The sequence below is a fragment of the Pseudophryne corroboree genome, chromosome 3, assembly GCF_028390025.1.
Source record: "Pseudophryne corroboree isolate aPseCor3 chromosome 3, aPseCor3.hap2, whole genome shotgun sequence".
Lineage (NCBI taxonomy): Eukaryota > Metazoa > Chordata > Amphibia > Anura > Myobatrachidae > Pseudophryne > Pseudophryne corroboree.
The window spans coordinates 678,426,141-678,444,583 of NC_086446.1; the positions used below are offsets into that span (position 1 = coordinate 678,426,141).

General features: G+C 47.5%; 1 protein-coding gene and 1 pseudogene across 1 annotated transcript in view; both read right to left on the bottom strand.

Annotated features, from left to right (window-relative positions):
- ACTR1A (actin related protein 1A) overlaps positions 1–18,443 on the bottom strand; it is a 119,917-nt gene that overhangs the window by 58,148 nt on the left and 43,326 nt on the right. The window lies entirely within an intron of this gene.
- On the bottom strand, positions 18,089–18,207 carry LOC134893600 (5S ribosomal RNA; annotated as a pseudogene).

The window sequence follows — 18,443 nt, forward strand, 5'->3', positions numbered from 1 at the left end:
TTGGAAGAGGAAGCGGGGGAGGACTTTTGTTCCTGGGAACCTGCTGTTTGCTGCAGCCTTTTTCCCCTGCCTTTGCCTCTTGACAGAAAAGACCCTCCTTTTCCCCGCTTGTTTTTCTGGGACCGAAAGGACTGAACCTGATAAAATGGCGCCTTCTTAGGCTGTGAGGGGACATGGGGTAAAAATGCTGACTTCCCAGACGTTGCTGTGGAAACTAGGTCGGAGAGACCATCCCCAAATAATTCCTCCCCCTTATAAGGCAAAACTTCCATGTGCCTTTTGGAATCTGCATCTCCAGTCCACTGGCGAGTCCATAAGCATCTCCTAGCAGAGATGGATAATGCACTTACTTTAGATGCCAGCCGGCAGATTTCCCTCTGTGCATCTCTCATGTATAAGACTGAGTCTTTGATATGGTCAATTGTTAGCAGGATCGTGTCTCTGTCTAACGTGTCAATATTTTCTGACAGTTTATCTGACCACGCAGCGGCAGCACTGCACATCCATGCTGACGCAATAGCTGGTCTGAGTATAATGCCTGAGTGTGTATATACAGACTTCAGGATCGCCTCCTGCTTTCTATCAGCAGGTTCCTTAAGGGCGGCCGTATCCTGGGACGGTAGTGCCACCTTTTTAGACAAACGTGTGAGCGCTTTATCCACCCTCGGGGGTGTTTCCCAACGTAACCTATCCTCTGGCGGGAAAGGGAACGCCATTAGTAGCTTCTTAGGAATTACCAATTTCTTATCAGGGGAAGCCCACGCTTCTTCACACACTTCATTTAATTCATCTGACGGGGGGAAAACTACAGGTAGTTTTTTCTCCCCAAACATAATACCCTTTTTTGTGGTACCTGGATGTAAATCACAAATATTTAACACCTCTTTCATTGCCTCAATCATGCAGTGAATGGCCTTAACGGGCATTAAATTTGACTCATCGTCGTCGACACTGGTGTCAGTATCCGTGTCGACATCTACTTGTGCCACCTGAGATAGCGGGCGTTTCAGAGCCCCTGATGACTTTTGAGACACCTGGACAGGCACGAGCTGAAGACTCGGCTGTCCCACAGTCGGCATGTCGTCAAATTTTTTATGTAAGGAGTCTATACGTGCACTCATTTCCTGCCATAATACCATCCACTCAGGTGTCTGACCCCCAGGGGGTGACATCCCTGCTAAAGGCATCTGCTCCCCCTCCACATCATTATCCTCCTCAAACATGTCGACACAGCCGTACCGACACACTCCACACACACAGGGAATGCTCAAACAGAGGACAGGACCCACAAAAGCCCTTTGGGGGGACAGAGTAAGAGTATGCCAGCACACACCAGAGCGCTATATATATATATATATATATATATATATATATATATATATATATATATATATACATACAGGGACTAACTGAGTTATGTCCCTAATAGCTGCTTTTCAATATAATATACTGCATACAGTGCCAATTTTAATGCCCCCCCTCTCTTTTCCCTCTTACTGTACTGTAGAATTGCAGGGAAGAGCCAGGGAGCTTCCTTCCAGCCGAGCTGTGAGGGAAAAATGGCGCCAGTGTGCTGAGGAGATAGGCTCCGCCCCTTTTTTCGCGGCGTATTCTCCCGCTTTTTATGGGATTCTGGCAGGGGTATTTACCTCATATATAGCCCCAGGGGCTATATATTGAGGTATTTTAGCCAGCCAAGGTGTTTTTATTGCTGCCTCAGGGCGCCCCCCCCCCCCCCAGCGACCGGAGTGTGAAGTGTGTATGAGGAGCAATGGCGCACAGCTGCAGTGCTGTGCGCTACCTTGGTGAAGACAGGATGTCTTCATGCCGCCGATTTTCCGGACCATCTTCTTGCTTCTGGCTCTGTAAGGGGGACGGCGGCGCGGCTCCGGGACCGAACATCAAGGCTGGGCCTGCGGTCGATCCCTCTGGAGCTAATGGTGTCCAGTAGCCTAAGAAGCCCAATCCGGCTGCAAGCAGGCGAGTTCGCTTCTTCTCCCCTTAGTCCCTCGCTGCAGTGAGCCTGTTGCCAGCAGGTCTCACTGAAAATAACAAATTCTAAGACTATAACTTTCTAAGAGCTCAGGAGAGCCCCTAGTGTGCATCCAACCTCGGCCGGGCACGAAATCTAACTGAGGCTTGGAGGAGGGTCATAGTGGGAGGAGCCAGTGCACACCAGGTAGTCTAAGATCTTTCTAGAGTGCCCAGCCTCCTTCGGAGCCCGCTATTCCCCATGGTCCTTACGGAGTTCCCAGCATCCACTAGGACGTCAGAGAAATTAACCATGTAAAAATGCCCATTTTGCTAATGCCGACCGTTTTCAACTGGGATCAGTGAATCAGGATTTTAAGAATTTTTAACCACTTAACTAACGCTCAGAAATTGTCGTGGGTTTTTTTTTTTTTTTTATGAGTGAATTAGGTGAAGAACATTAATTTAACCTTATCCAAAATGATTTTAGTTAAAAAAAAAAAGATTTTTATTTTTTTTTAAATTATTTCTCTCAAACATCAGAACATTGGTCGGGAAGATCGGTAACATCGCGACCATCACAACGTTACTTTCAACACCCCAGACAGCTGCCAGGTACACGGGGGGGGGAAGCTGGGGGTGGTTGGTTTACATTTTCCCAGCAGCTGCTATTATCTGCAGCCGCTGGGTAGGGGGGGTCCTGCCGTGCTGACCGATCAGCAATAATCGGCAGCACGGCAGACACAGGGGGAGAGTGCAGGGAGGCAGAGGGACCTTCCGGTCCCTTTATCAGCAGCAGCGGAGTGAATTTTCCCTTCCCTGCCGCTGCTAACACTCTCTATCTGACTGGTCGCATCCTGTGTGACCAGGTCAGATAAAACAATTGCTGGTATGGTCGAATCTGATGCTACCATGCCAGGCAAGTGGTTAATATACCCGATCAATGGGGGCATTGCCTCAATAAATCCCAGATGTATGGGGACCATAAGGTTGAAAACTACATTAAATCCCTTTATAATGCACATTTTCTTGCTAGAACCGTTTGCATTAATGGTTCCTCTAGTGTGAGCAACAGAATAACTAAAAATGCAATTTCTTCTCTTATAGGTAATGATGCAATGAAAATTTACCAGTTATTTCTCCAGGAATTGAGCAGCATTATTTTAGAAATCCCGCAACAGGTGCAAAGTAAAAAATAAGATTTTACTTACCGATAAATCTATTTCTCATAGTCCGTAGTGGATGCTGGGGACTCCGTCAGGACCATGGGGAATAGCGGCTCCGCAGGAGACAGGGCACAAAAGCAAGCTTTTAGGATCACATGGTGTGTACTGGCTCCTCCCCCTATGACCCCCCTCCAAGCCTCAGTTAGGTACTGTGCCCGGACGAGCGTACACAATAAGGAAGGATCTTGAATCCCGGGTAAGACTCATACCAGCCACACCAATCACACCGTACAACTTGTGATTTGAACCCAGTTAACAGTATGATAACAATGAAGTAGCCTCTAAAAAAGATGGCTCACAACAATAATAACCCGATTTTTTTGTAACAATAACTATGTACAAGTAATGCAGACAATCCGCACTTGGGATGGGCGCCCAGCATCCACTACGGACTGTGAGAAATAGATTTATCGGTAAGTAAAATCTTATTTTCTCTAACGTCCTAGTGGATGCTGGGGACTCCGTCAGGACCATGGGGATTATACCAAAGCTCCCAAACGGGCGGGAGAGTGCGGATGACTCTGCAGCACCGAATGAGAGAACTCCAGGTCCTCCTCAGCCAGGGTATCAAATTTGTAGAATTTAGCAAACGTGTTTGCCCCTGACCAAGTAGCTGCTCGGCAAAGTTGTAAAGCCGAGACCCCTCGGGCAGCCGCCCAAGATGAGCCCACCTTCCTTGTGGAATGGGCATTTACAGATTTTGGCTGTGGCAGGCCTGCCACAGAATGTGCAAGCTGAATTGTACTACAAATCCAACGAGCAATAGTCTGCTTAGAAGCAGGAGCACCCAGCTTTTTGGGTGCCTACAATATAAACAGCAAGTCAGACTTTCTGACTCCAGCCGTCCTGGAATTATATATATATATATATATTTTCAGGGCCCTGACAACGTCTAGCAACTTGGAGTCCTCCAAGTCCCTAGTAGCCGCAGGCACCACAATAGGTTGTTTCAGGTGAAACGCTGACACCACCTTAGGAAGAAACTGGGGACGAGTCCGCAGTTCTGCCCTGTCCGAATGGAAAATCAAATATGGGCTTTTGTAAGACAAAGCCGCCAATTTTGACAATCGCCTGGCCGAGGCCAGGGCCAACAGCATGGTCACTTTCCATGTGAGATATTTCAAATCCACAGATTTGAATGGTTCAAACCAATATGATTTGAGGAATCCCAACACTACGTTGAGATCCCACGGTGCCACTGGAGGCACACAAGGGCTGTATATGCAATACTCCCTTGACAAACGTCTGGACTTCAGGAACTGAAGCCAATTCTTTCTGGAAGAAAATCTATAGGGCCGAAACTTGAACCTTAATGGACCCCAATTTGAGGCTCAGACACTCCTGTTTGCAGGAAGTGCAGAAATCGACCTAGTTGAAATTTTTTCGTGGGGCCCTCCTGGCCTCACCCACGCAACATATTTTTACCACATGTGGTGATAACGTTGTGCGGTCACCTCCTTCCTGGCTTTGACCGGGGTAGGTATGACCTCTTCCGGAATGCCTTTTCCCTTAGGATCCAGCGTTCAAACCGCCATGCCGTCAAACGCAGTCGCGGTAAGTCTTGGAACAGACAAGGTCCCTGCTGGAGCAGGTCCTTTCTTAAAGGCCGATGCCACGGTTCCTCTTGGAACAGACATGGTACTTGCTGAAAGCAAATCCCTTCTTAGCTCCCGAGGCCATTAGTCCTCTGTGAGCATCTCTTGAAGTTCCGGTTACCAAGTCCCTCTTGGCCAATCCGGAGCCACGAGTATAGTTCTTACTCCTCTATGTCTTATAATTCTCAATACCTTGGTTATGAGAAGCAGAGAAGGGAACACATACACCGACTGTTACACCCACGGTGTTACCAGGACGTCCACAGCTATCGCCTGAAGGTCTCGTGACCTGGCGCAATACCTGTCCCATTTTTTTTGTTCGGGCGGGACGCCATCATGTCCACCTTTGGTCTTTCCCAACGGTTCACAATCATGCGGAAAACTTCCCGATGAAGTTCCCACTCTCCCGGGTGGAGGTCGTGCCTGCTGAGGAAGTCTGCTTCCCAGTCGTCCACTCCCGGAATGAACACTGCTGACAGTGCTATCACATGATTTTCCGCCTAGCGAAAAATCCTTGCAGTTTTGCCACTGCCCTCCTGCTTCTTGTGCCGCCCTTTCTGTTTACGTGGGCGACTGCCGTGATGTTATCCCACTGGATCAATACCGGCTGACCTTGAAGCAGAGGTCTTGCTAAGCTTAGAGCATTATAAATTTGCTCTTAGCTCCAGTATATTTATGTGGAGAGAATTCTCCAGACTTGATCACACTCCTTGTGTGACTGCTCCCCAGCCTCTCAGGCTGGCCTCCGTGGTCACGAGCATCCAATCCTGAATGCCGAATCTGCGGCCCTCTAGAAGATGAGCACTCTGTAATCACCACAGGAGAGACACCCTTGTCCTTGGATATAGGGTTATCCGCTGATGCATCTGAAGATGCGATCCGGACCATTTGTCCAGCAGATCCCACTGAAGAGTTCTTGCGTGAAATCTGCCGAATGGAAGCGCTTCGTAATAAGCCACCATTTTTACCAGGACTCTTGTGCAATGATGCACTGACACTTTTCCTGGTTTTAGGAGGATCCCGATTAGCTCGGATAACTCCCTGGCTTTCTCCTCTGGGAGAAACACCTTTTCCTGGACTGTGTCCAGAATCATCCCTAGGACCAGCAGACGTGTCGTCGGAACAACTGCGGTTTTGGAATATTTAGAATCCACCCGTGCTGTCGTAGAACTACTTGAGATAGTGCTACTCCGACCTCCAACTGTTCTCTGGACCTTGTTCTTATCAGGAGGTCGTCCATTTTCTTTGAAGACGAATCCTCCTTTCGGTCATTACCTTGGTAAGGACCCGGGGTGCCTTGGACAATCCAACGGCATCGTCTTGAAACTGATAGTGACAGTTCTGTACCACGAACCTGAGGTACCCTTGGTGAGAAAAGGCAAATTTTTGGGACATGGAGGTAAGCATCCCTGATGTCCCGGGACACCATATAGTCCCCTTGTTCTTTGCGATCACTGCTCTGAGTGACTCCATCTGGATTTGAACCCTTGTAAGTGTTCAAATTTTTCAGATTTAGAATAGGTCTCACCTAGCCTTCAGTACCACCATATAGTGTGGAGTAATACCCCTTTTCTTGTTGTCGGAGGGGTAAATTTATTATCACCTGCTGGGAATACAGCTTGTGAATTGTTTTCAATACTGCCTCCCTGTCGGAGGGAGACATTGGTACAGCAGACTACAGGAACCTGCGAGGGGGGAAACCTCTCGACATTCCAATCTGTACCCCTTGGATACTACTTGTAGGATCCAGGGGTCCTGTACGGTCCCAGCGTCATGCTGAGAACTTGGTAGAAGCGGTGGAGGGCTTCTGTTCCTGGGAATGGGCTGCCTGCTGCAGTCTTCTTCCCTTTCCTCTATCCCTGGGCAGATATGACTCTTATAGGGACGAAAGGACTGAGGCTGAAAAGACGGTGTCTTTTTCTGCAGAGATGTGACTTAGGGTAAAAAACGGTGGATTTTCCAGCAGTTGCCCTGGCCACCAGGTCCCATGGACCGACCCCAAATAACTCCTCCCCTTTATACGGCAATACATCTTTGTGCCGTTTGGAATCTGCATCACCTGACCACTGTCGTGTCCATAAACATCTTCTTGCAGATATGGACATCGCATTTACTCTTGATGCCAGAGTGCAAATATCCCTCTGCGCATCTCGCATATATAGAAATGCATCCTTTAAATGCTCTATAGTCAATAAAATACTGTCCCTGTCAAAGGTATCAATATTTTTAGTCAGGGAATCCGACCAAGCCACCTCAGCTCTGCACATCCAGGCTGAGGCGATCGCTGGTCGCAGTATAACACCAGCATGTGTGTGTATACTTTTTAGGATATTTTTCAGCCTCCTATCAGCTGGCTCCTTAAGTACGGCCCTATCCGTAGATGGTACCGCCACTTGTTCTGATAAGCGTGTGAGCGCCTTATCCACCCTGAGGGGTGTTTCCCACCGCGCCTTAACTTCTGGCGGGAAAGGGTATACCGCCAATAATTTTCTATCGGGGGAAACCCACGCATCATCACACACTTCATTTAATTTATCTGATTCAGGAAAAACTACAGGTAGTTTTTTCACCTCACACATAATACCCGAGTATCAGAAATATGTAACACCTCCTTCATTGCCCTTAACGTGTGGCCCTAAAAGAAAATACGTTTGTTTCTTCACCGTCGACACTGAAATCAGTGTCCGTGTCTGGGTCTGTGTCGACCGACTGAGGTAAATGGGCATTTTACAGCCCCTGACGGTGTTTGAGACGCCTGGACAGATACTAATTTGTTCGCCGGCCCTCTCATGTCGTCAACCGGCTTGCAGCGTGTTGACATTGTCACGTAATTTCCATAAATAAGCCATCCATTCCGGTGTCGACTCCCTAGAGAGTGACATCACCATTACAGGCAATTTGCTCCGCCTCCTCACCAATATTTTCCTCATACATGTCGACACACACGTACCGACATACAGCACACACATAGGGAATGCTCTGATAGAGGACAGGACCCACTAGCCCTTTGGGGAGACAGAGGGAGAGTTTGCCAGCACACACCAAAACGCTATAATTATCCAGGGACAACCTTTATATAAGTGTTCCTCCCTTATAGCATTTTAATATATATACATATCGCCAAATCAGTGCCCCCCCTCTCTGTTTTAACCCTGTTTCTGTAGTGCAGTGCAGGGGAGAGCATGGGAGCCTTCCCACCAGCCTTTCTGTGAGGGAAAATGGCGCTGTGTGCTGAGGAGAATAGGCCCCGCCCCCTTTTCGGCGGGCTTCTTCTCCGGAGTTTTAGATATCTGGCAGGGGTTAAATACATCCATATAGCCTCAAGGGCTATATGTGATGTATTTTTCGCCATACAGGTATTATACATTGCTGCCCAGGGCGCCCCCCCCCAGCGCCCTGCACCCTCCGTGACCGCTGTGTGAAGTGTGCTGACAACAATGGCGCACAGCTGCAGTGCTGTGCGCTACCTGATGAAGACTGAGAGTCTTCTGCCGCCTGGTTCCGGACCTCTTCATCTTCAGCGTCTGCAAGGGGGGTCGGCGGCGCGGCTCCGGGACGAACCCCAGGGCGAGCCCTGTGTTCCGACTCCCTCTGGAGCTATGTCCAGTAGCCTAAGAATCCAATCCATCCTGCACGCAGGTGAGTTGAAAATCTCTCCCCTAAGTCCCTCGATGCAGTGAGCCTGTTGCCAGCAGGACTCACTGAAAATAAAGAACCTAAAAACTTTTTCTAAGTAACTCTTTAAGAGAGCCACCTAGATTGCACCCTTCTCGGTCGGGCACAAAAACCTAACTGAGGCTTGGAGGGGGGTCATAGGGGGAGGAGCCAGTACACACCATGTGATCCTAAAAGCTTGCTTTTGTGCCCTGTCTCCTGCGGAGCCGCTATTCCCCATGGTCCTGACGGAGTCCCCAGCATCCACTAGGACGTTAGAGAAATAGGATTTTAATTACCTACCGGTAAATCCTTTTCTTGTAGTCCATAAGGGATATTGGGGAATCTAGTATACAATGGGGTATAGACGGGGTCCAAAGGAGCCGATGCACTTTACATTTCTTTGCTGGGTGTGCTGGCTCCTCCCCTCTATGCCCCCTCCCCACAGGCAGTTATAGGTAAAAACGTCCCCGAAGGAAAAAGGACATATATGAGTGAAGGAAATATGACAACAAAGAGTGGTGAGATTTATAAACCAGCACACCACGAACATATAACAACCGGCAACGGCTCGAAACAACAACAGCAACAGCTGAACAGGTAACCACATAAAAGAGAACCTGCAGAAAAGTCAACGCACTGAGGCGTGCGCCCAATATCCCTTGGGGACTACGAGAAAAAGATTCACCGGTAGGTAATTAAAATCCTATTTTCTCTAGCATTCATAAGGGATACCAATACAAAATGTCAAAAGGGAGCTAAAAATGTTATGTACATACAATATCCTTCCAGATTATGACCGCAAAGTGATAAAAACAATAAATTTTATTCACATATTCACTAAGTACATTATACTTTTAGTGAACAGAGATTATCACATAAAAATCCAATGGTGAATATAATAAAAATGCAGTTTACAATGTTGTTGAAGACATGATATAGACAGTATATCCCATCAAGTAGTATATTATATAGGATGTCTGATGTTTTCACAAGAAACCATACCCGACGCGTTTCGTCCCAAGGACTTCATCAGGGGTTCATGTCTATATAATAGATATGAATCGAATGAGAAATTTTTTTTTCCAGTATACCATGGTGATCATAATCTGAAATAGTGTTTAATACATACCAATCAAAGTAGGGGCCAAAAAACCGATTTTTACGGTATAATTAGTCCCACAAAATTTCTGAAAAAACCATATCATAATGAAAATTAATTAATTGCATAATAAGGGTAATTAAATAATCCACTACTATAGGGGAGGGGGGGGCGGTAAGTGAAATTTAAATGGATCTATATGGATGGTTTAAATAGATCTCGTTAATATTCATGGAAACAATTAAATATGGACATAATCAACTTAATAATGATGTATGATATTACCTACAAAAATACAGATGCTGGAATTTATAGGGTTGATATAAGAGACCATATAAATTGGTGATATATTGTTACCAGTGTGCACAATAATAACATTATTAGAGGATTTCCATACAATTGTGCCTCATATAACTACAGAATAATTGCAAATAATCCAAACTGGTATTTAAATATTCATATGTACATACCAAAAAGGATTTAAAATCAAATGATCACGCTGAATGTATCAGTATTCACCATGGGTCCAGCCTATAATATATATATATATATATATATATCAGCTTCATCCGTCAATTAATCCCCTATATAGATGGGGGATAATTCACTCCAAAGGAGGGCAAGAAAAATAATTAATTATACATACCCTCAAAAGAGTACTCTATCTAACGGAGTACGTCATTTAGGTTTGGAGCTTTCACCAAGCGCATTATTAGGTCTACACCCTTTCCATTCATAAGGGATATTAAGGAATCTAGTACGAAGGGGACATCCCAAAGCTTCCAGAATGGGCGGGAACGTGCGGAGACTGCTGCAGCACAGACTGCCAAAACTGGGTATCCTCTTTGGTCAAACTTGTAGAATTTAACAAAGGTGTTCTTCCCCGACCAGATAACAGCTCGGCATAGCTGCAAGGCTGAGACTCCACGGGCAGCGGCCCAGGTAGAGCCCACTGATCTTGTAGAGTGGGCCTTCAGAGACTGTGGAACAGGTAAGGCTGTAGACACATGGGCCTGTTGGATAGTAAGCCTAATCCAACGAGCAAGGGACTACTTCGAAGCAGGACAACCTTTTTTCTGCGCATCATTGAGCACGAAAAAGGAATCCGTCTTTCTGATCCGAACTGTTCAATTGACATAGATTTTCAAGGCATGCACAGCATCCGATGCCTCCAGAGGAGCAGAGGTATCAGAACTGGACGGAACAATAGGTTGATTCAGGTGAAATGTGCGGAGACAACCTTCGGCAGGAACGGTTGTCTAGTCCTGAGCTCTGCTCTGTCCTCGTAAAAGACCAAGTACGAACTTTTACACGATAAAGCCCCCAATTCTGAGACACGTCGAGCAGAAGACAGGGCCAGTAACATCACCGTCTTCCACGTGAGGTACTTGTCTTCTACCGTCATCAGAGGTTCAAAGCAGGAGAACTGTAGAAATTCCGGGTTCACTACGGCTGGCCGGCGGTCGGGCTCCCGGCGACCAGCATCCCGGCGCCGGGAGCCCGACCGCCGGCTTACCGACAGCTTGGCGAGCGCAAATGAGCCCCTTGCGGGCTCGCTGCGCTCGCCACGCTACGGGCACGGTGGCGCGCTACGCGCGCCACACTATTTTATTCTCCCTCTATGGGGGTCGTGGACCCCCACGAGGGAAAATAATTGTCGGTATTCCGGCTGTCGGGCTCCCGGCGCCGGTATACTGAGCGCCGGGAGCCCGACCGCCGGCAAACAGAAGACCACCCAGAAATTCCAACACTACAGTCAAATCCCAGGGTGCCGTAGGCGGCACAAAAGGAGGTTGTACGTGGAGTACCCCCTGCAAGAAGCCCTGAACTTCTGGCAACACTGCCAATTTCTTCCGGAGAAAATGGAGAGAGCTGAAATCTGGACCTTAATGGAAACCAGACGTAAGCCTTTATCCATACCAGCCTGCAGGAAACGTCACAAGTGGAACTCCGCAGGCGGATACGTGCGTTCCTCGCACCAAGAGACATCTCTTCTCCAGATATGATAGTGTTTTGACGTCACAGGCTTCCTGGCCTGAACCATGGTAGCAATAACCTTTTTGGAAAAGCCCTTGTGAGCTAGGATGTTCCGCTCAACCACCATGCCGTCAAACGATGTCGCCGTAAGTCCAGGTAGACAAACGGTCCTTGTTGAAGAAGATCTCTTCTGAAAGGTAGGGGCCAAGGGTCTTCGACGGACATGTCCAGAAGATCCGCGTACCACGCCCTCCGAGGCCAATCCGGGGCAATCAGAATTGCCTGGACTCCCTGATTTCGTATGCGCTTGAGCACCTTGGGAGAATTGCCCCCGGACTCCCTATTTCGTATGCGCTTTAGCACCCTTGGGAGCAACGGAATCGGAGGAAACAGGTAGACCAGCCGGTAAGGCCATGGGGATGTCAGTGTTTCTACTGCCCTCGCCTGAGGGTCCCTGGTGCGTGCTGCGATTGTGACAGCTAAGGCGCAGTGCCCCTCTGAACTAACAGCCTCTCAGGACGGTGGTCCTGCAGCAGGGAAGCGGTCCTGCAACGGTGACGGCCTCCCAACTCCCACGGTGCAGGTATGCTGTTGCCCAAACAGCATACCAAAAATAACAAACATTAAAAAGAAATTGGAGAAAACTCTCTGGAGCTCAGAGATGTGCATCCTCTCCTGAGGGCACTTTTTTCTAAACTGCCTGTGGGATGGGGCATAGAAGGGAGGAGCCAGCACACCCAGTGAAGAAATTTAAAGTGCACCAGCTTTTTTGGACCTCGTCTATACCCCATCGTACTAGATTCCCCAATATCCCTTATGGATGCTAGAGAATAGGGATTTTAATTACCTACTGGTAAATCCTTTTCTCGTCCGCAGAGGATGCTGGGCGCCCGCCCAGCGCTTCGTGATCCTGCAGTGGTTACTTAGTTCAGTACTGCTTGGTTCTTGGTTAAAGTACTGTTACTTGGTTAAGTAATATTGTTCAGCCGTTGCTGAGTTTTCAAGCTGGTTTACTTGTTTGCCTGGTACGTGTGAGCTGGTGTGAATCTCACCACTATCTGTGTAAAATCCTCCTCTCGAAGTTGTCCGTCTCCTCGGGCACAGTTTCTAGACTGAGTCTAGTAGGAGGGGCATAGAGGGAGGAGCCAGCCCACACTGTTAAACTCTTAAAGTGCCAATGGGTCCTAGTGGACCCGTCTATACCCCATGGTATTAATTTGGACCCCAGCATCCTCTATGGACTACGAGAAAAGGATTTACCGGTAGGTAATTAAAATCCTATTTTTTCTCTTACGTCCTAGAGGATGCTGGGGTTCACATTAGTACCATGGGGATGTACCAAAGCTCCCAGAACGGGAGGGAGAGCACGGAGGCTCCTGAAGAACTGATTGACCAAACTTAAAGTCCTCAGAGGCCAAAGTATTGAACTTGTAAAACTTAGCAAACGTGTTCGACCCAGACCAAGCAGCGGTTCGGCAAAGCTGTTAAGCCGAGATACCCCAGGCTGCCGCCCAGGAAGAACCCACCTTACGAGTAGAGTGGGCCTTAATAGATTTTGGACACGGCAGTCCTGTCGTAGAATACGCATGCTGGATAGTGAACCTGATCCAGCGAGAGATAGTCTGCTTCGAAGCAGGACACCCAAGTTTCTTGGGATCATACAGCAGTCCTCTTCACATAGATTTTCAGAGCCCTTACAACATCCAAGGACTTTGACGGAATTGGAGGAGTCAGTAGCAACTGGCACCACAATAGGTTGGTTGATATGAAAAGCTCTTCATGAAAGATCAAGTAGGGACTTTTGCAAGACAAAGCCCCCAACTCCGACACACGTCTAGCAGAAGCTAAGGCCAACAAAGAGACAGCCTTCCACGTGAGAAAATGGACCTCAACCTCCTGTAGAGGCTCAAACCAATCCGACTGGAGGAACTGTAACACCACGTTAAGATCTCAGGGTGCCGTGGGCGGCACAAAGGGAGGCTGTATGTGCAGAACCCCTTTCAAAAAAGTCTGAACCTCAGGGAGGGAAGCCAGCTGTTTCTGGGAGAAAATGGATAAGGCCGAAATCTGGAGCTTTACGGATCTCAACTTCAGGCCCATATCCACATCTGCTTGCAGGAAGAGGAGAAATCGTCCCAGTTGAAACTCCACCGTAGGAAACTTCTTGGATTCATACCAGGATACATACTTTTTCCAAATGCGATGGTAATGTTTAGACGTTACTCCTTTCCTAGCCTGTATCAAGGTAGGAATGACTTTGTTCGGAATGCCTTTCCGAGCTAATATCTGGCGTTCAACCTCCACGCCATCAAACGTAGCCGCGGTAAGTCTTGATAAGCGAACGGCCCCTGTTGTAACAGGTCCTCCCGAAAAGGAAGAGGCCTCGAATCTTCCAGCAGTAGATCCAGAAGATCCGCGTACCAAGCCCTTCTTGGCCAGTCTGGAGCAATGAGGATTGCCTGAACTCTTGTTCTCCTTATGAGCTTTAGAATCCTTGGGATGAGTGGAAGTGGAGGAAACACGTACAAAGACTGGAACACCCACGGAGACACCAGAGCGTCCACCGCCAATGCTTGCGGGTCTCTCGACCTGGAACAATACCTCTGAAGCTTCTTGTTGAAGCGGGAGGCCATCATGTCTATTTGAGGAACCCCCCCAAAGATTTGTCACCTCCGTGAACACCTCTGGATGGAGGCTCCACTCTCCTGGATGGAGATCGTGTCTGCTGAGGAAGTCCGCTCCCCAGTTGTCCACTCCTGGAGTGAAAATTGCTGACAGCGCCAACGCGTGTTTTTCTGCACAGAGGATGTTTCTTGTTACCTCTGACATAGCAGCTCTGCTCTTCGTTCCGCCCTGTCGGTTTATGTAGGCCACCGTCGTTACATTGTCCGACTGCACTTGAATGGCTCAATCTCGCAGAAGATGTGCCGCTTGGAGAAGACAGTTGTACACAGCTTAGTTTCAGAATGTTTATTGGAAGATTGGATTCCAGACTTAACCACCTTCCTTGGAAGGTTTCCCCTTGAGTGACTGCGCCACATCCCAGAAGGCTTGCATCCGTGGGTAATGAGTGCAAAATTGGATAAATCCACATTAAACTGCGCTCAACCCCTAGCTGTGATTGTGTGCTCCAATAGTGTGTATTCAGATTATTAGGCCAATACTGCAAGTAATGTAGTGATTGCACAGATATATACAAATAGTATTTATTGAAATGCTGACATGCTTAATACACTTAAGCTGCCTTTAAAACTTAGATTCAGTTCATGAGACCAAAAGGCCACTATGTGACCTTTAGTTGGGGGAGAGGGGAAAGATATCCCAAATAAGGTCTAGAGTCTTAATCCTTTATACTTGTAGATTGAGAGGAAAATGAGAAAAATGAATGAAAAAAGAAAAAGGAAAAAAAATGAGGAAAAAAGAAAAAAAAATCGCCTTTAAATAAACCAGACCGCGGCGTCCCGCTAGTCTGTGTTGAATTACATATGCTTTATAAACTGATGCTCTGCTGTATTGCTTCACGGTAGACAGTGTACACAGTGTGAGCTTTCGGTTTTAGAAATATAAGTGCTCCGGACTGGTAAGCTCCCTTCAGCTTCCCGCCCCCAGCAGTGTGTCTTGGTATAGACAAACTCTGTGGGGCAGTGAGCTTCAGGTGCGGTCCTGTCTTGGTGGTGAGACGCTTACAGCCGTGGCTCTCCGAGCGGCTGGCTGCGCTTCTCAACCTCCTACGGAGGCTTACCTTACTTTCTTCCTTTGCATCCGTGGTTAGAAGGATCCAGTCCTGAATCCCGAACCTGCGGCCCTCCAGAAGGTGAGACATTTGCAGCCACCAGAGGAATGAAATCCTTGCTTTCGGGGACAGACGAATCCTCAGGTGCAAATGTAGAGGAGACCCCGACCACTTCTCCAGAAGATCCAGTTGGAAGGATCGAGCATCAAATCTTCCGTACTGTAGAGCCTCGTAGGAGGCAACCATCTTCCCCAGAAGGCGAATGCACTGATGAACCGATACCCGGGCTGGCTTTAGGTCATCCAGGACCATTTTTGAATCACCAATGCTTTCTCCTCCGGTAGAAACACCCTCTGCACTTCCGTGTTGAGGATCATCCCCAGGAAAGACAAACTCCTTGTCGGCTCCAAATGTGACTTTGGAAGGTTCAGGATCCAACCATGTTCCCTGAGCAGACGAGTCGTGAGAGCAATAGACTGCAACAACCTTTCCCTGGTCGATGCCTTTATCAGCAGATCGTCCAGATATGGAATTATGTTCAACCCCTGTCTGCGGAGGAGAACCATCATCTCTGCCATCACCTTGGTGAACACCCTCGGTGCTGTGGAGAGGCCGAATGGCAGTGCCTGAAATTGATAGTGACTCTCCAACAGAGCAAATCTGAGGTAAGACTGGTGGGGCAGCCAAATCGGAATGTGGAGGTACGCATCCTTGATATCCAGGGATACCAGAAATTCTCCCTCCTCCAGACCTGAGATCACCGCTCTCAGAGACTCCATTTTGAATTTGAACTCCCTCAGATAAGGGTTTAACGATTTCAAGTTCAAAATCGGTCTGACCGAACCATCAGTTTCGGTACCACAAAAAGGTTTGAATAACCCTTGTTTTGCATGTGACGCGGAACTGGCATAATGACCTGTGACTTTTCCAATTTTTGGATGGCTTCCTGTAGGATAGCCCTGTCTGCAAAGCCTGATTTGAAGAATCGGTGAGGCGGAAGTTCTTGAAACTCCAGTCTGTACCCCTGGGACACAATATCCTGTACCCAGGAATCCAGGCCGGACGACACCGAGACGTGGCTGAAACGTCTGAGTCTCGCACCCACCAGCCCGTCCTCCAGGCTTCACGGTCCACCGTCATGCTGAGGATTTTGAGGTGCCAGAAGCAGGTTTCTGGTCCTGGGAGCCTGCAGGTGCAGGTTTTTTGGATTTTGCACGTCCACCTCTGAAGAAAGTGGAAGTAGGTTTTGACTTTTTTGTCTTAGTGGTCCAAAAGGACTGCGATGCAGATGAAGAAAAGGGTTTCTTTGTAGAAGGTGTAGCTGAGGGAAGAAAAGGTGACTTACCCACAGTTGCCATGGAAATCCACGCATCCAACGCTTCCCCAAATAGAGCCTGACCTGTGTAGGGTAGGTTCTCCACACTTCTCCTGGATTCCGCGTCCGCAGACCATTGGCGTAGCCAGAGTTCCCTGCGAGCGGAGACCGACATGGAAGATATCCTTGCATTCAGCGTACCCAGGTCCTTCATGGACTCCATGAACCCCGCAGAATCCTGTATATTACGCAAAAACAGTTCAATGTCACTTCTATCCATTGTATCTAAATCTTATAGTAATGTGCCTGACCACCTTACTATAGCTTTAGAAATCCAAACACAGGCATTAGTAGGCCTTAACGCCACCCCTGAAGCAGTGTATATGAATTTGAGCGTAGTGTCAATCTTACAATCAGCTGGTTCTTTTAACGCGGTAGATCCAGGGACAGGTAACACCTTTTTTTGACAGTCTGGACACAGATGCGTCATCTATGGGTGGGTTTTCCCATTTTTTTCTATCCTCCTCAGGGAAAGGAAAAGCAACCAGAACCCTTTTGGGAATCTGGAATTTTTTCTCCGGGGTTTCCCAGGATTTTTCAAATAAAGCGTTTAATTCTTTAGACGCAGGGAAGGTTAGCGAGGCTCTCTCATTGTCTGTGAAGTAAGCCTCCTCAACCTGCTCAGGTAGTGTGTCAGAAATGTTTAACACATCTCTCATGGCCTCAATCATGAGCTGCACCCCCTTTGCAAGGGTTGCCGCCCCCCTCAGCACATCCCCATCACCGTCTGCCGTGTCAAAGTCTGTATTTGTGTCATCTTCATAATCTGGGCAAGAGCACGTTTCTGTGGGTATAAATTAGAGCAGAGATTTTCAACCTTTTACAACTCGCGGCACACTGAACAAGATTTAAATATTGCCAAGGCACACTCAAATATAATGGTGATGCATGGTGCAGTTGCGTGTCCTAGGATGTCATGTCGCAGCTTCTCCATAGGTAACACCTGAGCCACATATGAGAAAAGGGAGAGAAAGAAGTCTCTTGTGTGGGCGCACTCTTTAGAAAGGAAGGAAAATTCCTATAACATATAAAAGGAAATACTTAAAACATAACTTTTAATGTTGACGTTTATAACAAAATTACCCATATAACTGATCCATATAAAGGAAAGGTATAATAAAGATTTTAAAATGTTCTGGTCTGTTTAATCACAATGTGTGATTGGAATGGTTGTAGACATTTGATCGTCTTACCCCCATTTCCCCTGACCAGTACAGAATATCTGTATTGATGGGACCAAGGAGTGGTCATAAGGATTATTTGATAAGTACGTCCCAATAGGGCTACTTAAATTCAAAGATAGATAGTCTTCTGCATTCAAAGGGACCTGACTTTCTGACGTGAGCCACAATAATTAGTCTTAGGCCTCAAATATGAAAGAATCTCATGGAAGTAGGAATTAGTGGTGATACTGCTGTTGGCGTCGCAACTTACATAGGAAGGGAAATAGTCCCTGCTCTACAACACCGGGTATTCGCAGGAAGTCTCCTCTCCCGGTACTAACCCGGCCCAACGCTGTTTGGCTTCCAAGATCGGACGAGATCGGGCATTGGCAGCGTGGTATGATAGTAGAGAATTTATATGAAAGTACAGGGATGAAAGATAAAGGGATGAAAGAAATGAGGACAGTTTGCCAAGGAAAGAGATGAATTAGTAAAAGTACAAATAGGTGGATCTGCTTTCTGCGTTAGACACAGCTCATCAAATCCCACATCCAACGCAGAAAGCAGATCCACCTATTTGTACTTTACTAATTCATCTCTTTCCTTGGCAAACTGTCCTCATTTCTTTCATCCCTTTATCTTTCTCT